This window comes from Trachemys scripta, chromosome 1, assembly GCF_013100865.1.
Source record: "Trachemys scripta elegans isolate TJP31775 chromosome 1, CAS_Tse_1.0, whole genome shotgun sequence".
NCBI lineage: Eukaryota > Metazoa > Chordata > Testudines > Emydidae > Trachemys > Trachemys scripta.
In genome coordinates this window covers 199,030,146-199,038,341 of record NC_048298.1, presented here as the reverse complement: position 1 = coordinate 199,038,341, position 8,196 = coordinate 199,030,146, and the positions used below count along the sequence as shown (strand labels likewise).

General features: G+C 46.0%; 1 protein-coding gene across 1 annotated transcript in view; it reads right to left on the bottom strand.

The window, feature by feature from the left end:
* The window catches only part of CFAP47 (cilia and flagella associated protein 47), a 660,392-nt gene that overhangs the window by 593,459 nt on the left and 58,737 nt on the right, over nt 1-8,196 (bottom strand). The window lies entirely within an intron of this gene.

Genomic DNA, 8,196 nt, shown 5'->3' with positions numbered 1-8,196 from the left:
ACCTCCCTGATTGAACTAACCTCGTTATCTCCACACTGATTTATACCTGCCTCTGGAGATTTCCATTACTTGCAGCTGAAGACATGAGGTTCTTACCCACGAAAGCTTATGCTCCCTATACTTCTGTTAGTCTCAAAGGTGCCACAGGACCCTCTGTTGCTTTTTACCAGATTCAGACTAACATGGCTACCCCTCTGATTCTTGGCACAGTGGGTGGAGGGGTTACCCTCGATCTTTGGACAGAGGATTACAGAAAGGTTGCCTATTTGGGAATAACTGTTCATTACAGCCACAACAGTTTGGACTGGTGGAGCAGGTGGTTTGTGTGACTCAACATGACAGTAGGAAATCAAAAACTGCGGAGAACATTCTTTCGGCTGTTATTCAGGCACTCAGAAGATTTGATATACACAGTATTACCAACCAGATGGATTTCATTATGGACCAGGGAGTGAACATGGTTGCATCACTCAAGTCCTATGTGCAAATAAGCTGCTCAGCACACGTTATAAATACCACACATGATCATACTACCAAACTGGGAAACCAAAAAGAGGAAGCAGTAACCTAACTGATCCACGCATGCTGAAATCTCATTACTTACTTCGGGAGATCTGGACTTCAAAACAGACTGAAAAAGTCTCTGAAAGGAGATGTAGAAACATGACGCAACAGCAAACTATTCATGTTTAAAACAATAGGGGAGCAGTGGGACAGAATATATGAAATTTTGACAAAAAAGGGAGATACTCAGCTCATTGATAGCATAGACCACTAGACCTTGAGCATTGTAATAGAGTTCCTGCAGCCCTGCAAGGAAGCGTCAGATGCACTACAGCAGTCACAGCCCACTCTCCTCTTGGTGCTCATTTGGCACAAAAGGCTGGAAAAGCATCTCCATCCTTCTACCACTGATGTAAACAGTCTAAGTCAACTCAAGTCCCAAGCTTCGCAACGTCTCATCAAAAAGATTGAAATCAAGCCTATGCACAGGGTAGCAGTTTTCCTGCACCCACAAATGAAGGAGATAAAAGTTTTCAGTGAAGAGGAGAGACAGGAAGTTTATCAAGAAACCAAGAAGCTGGTCTTATTGCAGGAGAAAAATATTCCTGCAGTGAATCTTATGCTTCTTTCGTCAGTTACACAGACTCCATCACCAAAGGAGACAATGGTCACATATAGAGTTTGAGGATTCAGACAGCGATTGTGGAAGTGATGATGATGAAACTGACAAAGAATGAAGATGTGTAGTCTCCACCACTTCAGCAGTTATACAAGCACAACTTTCCCCTTCTCAATCAAGTTGCACGGTTTGTGCATTCCAGCCCTGCATCTAGTGTGTGATGGGTGCTCCCCGGGGTGCCACCTGGAACTCAGGTACAGCTGAGCCCTCTGTCTCACCAATCTGGGTTCCCTCTTGTATTGTGACAAGCTGAAAAGCCCTTCAAGCTTTCACCAACATCCACAGGCAGGGACCACACCCAGCTGTGTTCATGAATGCTCCTTCCAGCCACTCATAAACCCACAATAGAGAGGCTATAGCCAAAATACTCACAGCTCCCCAGCCTAGGATCCCTGAACCATCCTGCCCTGGTCAAAAACCTCAGTATGAAATTTATTACCCAGTCCGCCACTTCTACAAAGGAAAGTGGCAGGGCCGGCTCCAGGCACCAGCAGAGGAAGCACGTGCCTGGGGCGGCACATGCTAAGGGGTGGCATTCCGTCCATTCTTGGGGCGGCACAGTCCGGGCGGCTTTTTTTTTTTTTTTGCTTGGGGCAGCAAAAATGATAGAGCCGGCCCTGGAAAGTGGACATGCACTAACACTTGTTTCTGAGCTGAGACTTCTCTCTTTGCACTTCAAACAATGCACAGTGTTTTAGGTAAAATACAAAATAGACTTATTAACTACAGAAAGATAGATTTTAAGTGGTAAGTGATAGCAAACAAACCGATCAAAGTAGATTACCATAAGAAATAAAACAAAACCACAATCTAAGCCTAATGTACTCGTTAGGATTTGAATCACAGAGGGTCTCACCCAGTTAGATTTAAAATTTTTTATTAAGATGATGTTAAAAAAAAATACTGAACAGAGTTTGAGCATAGAAGTTTCTGGTGATCAGGGAATAACATACAGATTATCGAGGGTGCAAAGTTTGGTTTAAGATAAGGTGGCATGAGGAATACATAATCTGCAATATCCCCGATTGGGGGTAAAAGGTTGATGGGTCAAAGTACAGACATTGAGACATGACGGTATAAAGTTCCTAAAGTGGCTATGCTCGGGTGTGGATAATAATGAGTGGATAGGATGATGAGGATGGATTGACCCTCATTTGGTGAGATTTAATGTTCAGGGAGTTTATGGTTCCAGTTCATATGATCCAATGGAGAAAGTCACTTGGTCTCTTTCTCATAGTGGGAGAACGATGTCACTCTGGCTCACGCCTCCTGGTACTGTCGGTGGCCGGTGATGTGCTCGATGTAGATGTCCCTGGACCATCGGATGGCGTCTGAGACCATGAGGCGCCGCATGAGACGTGCATAGCGTCGACCGATCCCACAGGTCCGCAGCACGCGCTCGTTGCAGGGGTCCCAGGCGCCCAGGGCTCTGACAATCAGGACATCCATCTGCACCTCATAGCCCTTCGCTCTCAGGGTGTCAAGCCAGGGGGGGGGTACTTTTCCAGCTTATGAGCTCGGGCTTCGCAAAATGCCGGGGTCCTGTTCTCTAGTACAAGCAGGTTAGCTTTTGCATACACAGGCAGGCTTCCTCCTTTCCTGCCTGGGACCAGCACAATTCAGGGCAGGTAGATAGCCCTGCAGTGCTTAATTTGTATTGAACAAGATTTCAGGGCTCGGCCTTGGCAAGCCCTGGCACAAATTAAGCACTGGCCGGGCAGCCAGAGAGCACCTTTACCGCCCTCCTATGCCCCTCAACCCTGCACTCGCCCCTCATCCCTAACTCTTGGACCCCCCTCCTGTGCCCATATGGGGAAATGGACCTGAAGTCACTGAGCACCTGCTATCGCTGCTCCTCTCCCCCCACACATACACTTAGGGTGGCGCAGAGAGTGACTTGCCAAGCCAAGACATGCCAGGGCTCAACCCAAGCAAAAATTAAGCTCTGTAGCCCTGCAATAGTATTCCCCTTGCATGCTTCCACAGGGAGAACAGACACTCTGTCCCTTGCATTATCTGGAATATTGAGAGTATCATCAGCTTCAGTTACCTCTTTATCAGCAACTCACACTAGGTGATGCAGATAATCCCATAACCTAGTTTGTTTTTTTGGGGAGGTGGGGAGGGGGGAAATCTGTGATCAATTAAAAAACCCAAGCAGCCTGCCAGAGGAACTAGTACTCATGGCTTTCTTTTCTCACCGGTAAAACATTGCACCACATGCAGCAAACAGTTTTATTGATTGAGACCCTCAGTGGGGCTTTAAATCAATAGCATATTGCAGACCACGGCAAGAAATGTTGAGCAGGAAGCCTGGAGACTGACAGTTACAGGACAAGGAGGCAAAGGCTCCCTCAGCCCCTGACATCCCAGCTGTTGGTAGAAGACTGCAAACCCCGAGTGATAAAGGCAGGAATCTGGATGGAAACACACTGCTAATTTCCTCAACACATGAACTGCTACAGGGCGAAACCAACCTTAAGTCAAAGAGCTGGTGCAAAAACTGGGATTGCTGAGCTCTAAGTGTGATGACTTTATAAATCACAAGCTCAACAGGCAGCAGACTTTTTTATTTTATAGTTCAGTTTGTGATTTTGAGCATTATTGGCTGGAGACATTATATTATTTTTAATATAAAAGGCTATTTGTTCTGATGCCTGTTGTAGAATAAGATTGATGTTTAAAACAACAACAACAGTGTGCACATTTATTAAACAATATAGTTTTCTTATATAGTACACACGCATGCACACACACACACACACACACACACACTCCTCCTCAGAGGCACTGTGAGATAGAATGCTGCTGCGGATGCAGTGAGGATACAGATAGAAGACAGAGTGCGGATCGTGGGTCAGATACAAGTTGATTCTTGTGGATGCGGATCCACATTTTTGTATCCAGGCAGGGCTCTACAGCTCAGGTCACCAGTGTTCCCTCTAATTTTTCCACACATGTGCAGAATGAATTTTGCTATGTGCACCAATATGGAGGTGATGTGTGGGAGGAGACTAAAGGCTGGGGAAGAGGGTTGGGGTGCAGGGGGTGAAGGTTCCAGGATGGGGCCAGGGCTGAGGGGCTCAGGGCTGAGGCAGAGGATAGGGGTGAGGGCACTGAGGTGGGGCCAGGGATGAGAGTGCTCTGGGGCTACAGTGGGATCTCTCGCTCTCTCCCCCTCTCCCTGGGGGGAGAGGCGTCTCTCCCTGCTGCAGCGGCTTGGGACATGGGATAGGCGCCCCTCCCCCAGCTGCGGCAGGTCCAGGCCGGGACTGGGTTGGGACTGCATTCGGGCTGCCCCTCCCACGGCAAAGGCTGTGTTAGGGCCGCCCCCTCCCAGCCGCCGTGGCAGTCCGGTCGGGGATGCGTTGGAGCTGCCCTGCCCCCAGCCACCGTAGCAGGTCCAGCTGGGTCTGCATTGGGGGCTGCCCCTCCCCCAGCTGCCACCATGGCTGGGCGAGTTCCCCGAGTGCCTGCGCGGCACTAAATAGGCTCACACACGGCCACGCAGCTTACAGGGAACTTAGGTCACCATTAACCCATTCTCTTCTGATCACCGATATGCAAGCACACTATCAGAGAGCCTCCTCGATTTGCAATGGGACTGGTGAGCTGTTAAAACTTCCTGTAAAGTGCAGGGCAGGCAGAAAAGTTTTCCCACAGTGCACCACAGTCCTAGAGCTAGAGCGGCCATAATTTGGGGGGCACTAAGGACTCTGGAATATCATTACTTTGACTTGGGTCTGTGCACAAAGCCTAAGATTTCAACTTTGGGGGGGGGGGGGGGGGGGGGGGAGTCTTAACATAGGATTTAAATGCAACGTAGACATCCAAGACCAGGGTTTCCTAACAGGAGTCAATGCCCCACTAACCCGGGCTTACATTGCAGTGTAGACATACCCTGAAACACTGCAGTGGTACAGCTGTAATGCTACAGTTGTGCCACTGCAACGTTTCTAGTGAAAACACAGCCTGACTTACTTTGCCACAGCAACCACCCAATAGAAATCCTGTTTAACATTTCCGCAATGCACAAAAGGAAAACAAAACAAAATACAAATGATTGAAATATTTGAAAACCAAAACTTAAGTGAGCATTCATTTGGGGGGGGGAATTATTTTCTTTGTATTCACAGAAAAGTCTTTTAAAGGAAAAAACATCTTGTGAAAATGTTTCTTGCTCATGCCAAATGTCTTTCTTTGGAGAAAATGAAGGGGAAACAATCAAACATTAGATTTTGGCTCTCCTGTAATCATCATTTTTTAAAAATAATTCTGCTATCTAGATAAACACAACACACAATAAAGAGGGAAGAAAACAAGGATAGATAAGAAAGAAAATGCTGTCTTTCTGTTGTTACTTCATTCACATCCTGTGGGTAAGATACATAAACAGGTTGGTCACAAACAGGTTGCATTAGTCTCTGGATCCTGGTGCACTTCCCCCCATCTGAGGAAACAACATCTGGGATCTGACTTGCATGCTGTGGTCTTCTCCCACTGGTTCTCCTTCATGCTGGAATAAGCCTGCTTACTCTCGCTTAGCCTGCCATGCTCTTTATGGCAATAATACAATGGAATTAAATCAATCCCAAAACTGGCAAAGTTTTGAATAGATTAGACAGAAGATAGAAAGACAGGAGAATGAATAGAAAGTATAGTAGAGTTAAATTATACACTATGAAAGCGGTAGAAGGAATGCTATACTTGGCATTGTAGAAATTACTGAGACCCAGTAGTCCTCATAGCAATAACATGACATATTCGATGTTCTTAGAAACTGTCTTTCTGCTTTGCCAATGCTCCATTTATGGCCTGGATGCACGGAAAAGTCACCACAAAGTCAAAAGTCATGTTTGCATTGTTGGTGATAGGAGGTCCTGAAAAGCTCTGTGCTTTTCCCACAACATGACCAGAAGGGACAGATAATTAGTCAATATTTTCACAAAGGTCCAAATCAAGACGGTTGCAGGACTATTAACAGTGGCAACTCCTTCCTTTTCAAGAAACTGTTAATCTATTTGTATGTCAACTTTTAACCCCATAAGCATTCTGAGATATTATATTACCACCTTCATAAAAAGTCTACAAGATTCAATTTACATGGTTTTTCTTTGGCTCCATTCTGTGCATTCTTACAATAAAAGTTTTATGAAACTACCTGATTTGGGTTAAAATGACCCTTTTAAAGCCTTAAATAGCACAGGTTTCAACATAACTTTTCAAAGACATCTCATGAGAGAGTATGCCACCTCAAGAACAGAACTCTGCAACTCTGCGCCTGTGAAGGGTGGGTGACTGAGTGAGACTGCACTGTGATGAAATCTTCCAGAAGCAGAATTCCGGTAAATTCTCCCTTCTTTCATGGGTACCATCTGCCAGGATTCTCACCCTGGGATAGTGAGTAGCTCTAGACCAGGGGTGGCCAACCTGTGGCTCCGGAGCCACATTCGGCTCTTCAGAAGTTAATATGCAGCTCCTTGTATAGGCACCAACTCTGGGGCTGGAGCTACAGGCGCCAACTTTCCAATGTGCCAGGAGGTGCTCGCTGCTCAACCCCTGGCTCTGCCACAGGCCCTGCCCCCACTGCACCCCTTCCCACCCCCTCTCCTGAGCCTGCCATGCCCTTGCTCCTCCCCCACCCTCCCAGAGCCTCCTGCATGCCACGAAACAGCTGATCAGGAGGTGTTGGGAGGGAGAGGGAGGCACTGATTGGTGGGGCAGCCGGTAGGCAGGAGGCGCTGGGAGCGGGAGGAGCTGCTGACATATTACTGTGGCTCTTTGGCAATGTACATTGGTAAATTCTGGCTCCTTCTCAGGATCAGGTTGGCCACCCCTGCTCTAGACAGTGTTATGAGCTGGGTTAAATCTTGTTAATGGTTGAGTTAAAAGCTCACTGAAAATTATGCATCAGTGTGTCCTTTCTTTAAGAAAGTTGTAAGAGATAGTTAAGGGGGCCACATGTAAAAACAAGTCTGCATAATGGAGTCTGCAACATAATGGAGTCAGAAACTACCAATATGTGGGTGGAGGATTCTACTGGGTATTGTTCTGATCATATGAGTGGAAAAAGCCTAGCTGGGGAAGGGAGGCAGACAAGAAACAGACATAGATTGATGATTGGCTTTCATTCTGCCACTAGCATATAAGCACTGCGTGACCCTAGATGAGCCTAGAGGAAGATTCTTCTGGGTCTGATGCTGGCTAAAGAAGCTTTGAGCTGTAAGCAAAGACGCTATCCACTGTTTCTTGGTTCCTCTTGCATTCAGAGAAACAGGACTTTGTACATTCCTTAGAAATCAACAAGAACCCATCAAAGAAAATACCAGACTTTGTCAATTTCTAGTCCCAACTGGAATATCCCCAGGACCCCAAACTTGTTGCCCCGAGTGGCTAGTCAATATGTCTCAAAAGAAAATGAGCCATGACAGTACACAACAGAGAACGTACCAACAACAGGTCAGAAACTGACAAGTAACTTGAATACTCCTTCCTAAATCCACCTACACAGTAGGGATAAGATACCACCTTAAGTTTTTGGAAGCACACTGAAAGACGCATGATCAAAAGCTAAAACTTTTAAAATCTGGCCAACTTAAATAAAGGCATCCAAAAGAGAAAATAAAAAAATCTAGGAGACAAAAAAAGAGTATGAACTCCCTTGCTTCAGAAATAGGTTTTGCAGAACTGAAACAACAAAGCTGGATTTCTCCCTAAAGGAGAAACATTAATGCTTTGTAAACATCCATGTGAACAGCTACCATATGGCTGTCTTGAGTGCAAATTCCCCTGCCACTAACAGAAGTTGCTCTGCCCTAATGAGCATAAGCAAAGGCAATACACAACTGCAGGTGTGCCAGCCAACTCATAGCCGAGACAGGTACAACAGACATCTACTAAAAGTAAAACACAGTCTCTTTCATGACAATATTACTGTAGAAATTAGTATTAAAACACAGTTCTGGGATATTGCTAAAGTCTTAAATTTAAGCCAAGTACAAACTCAGATAATT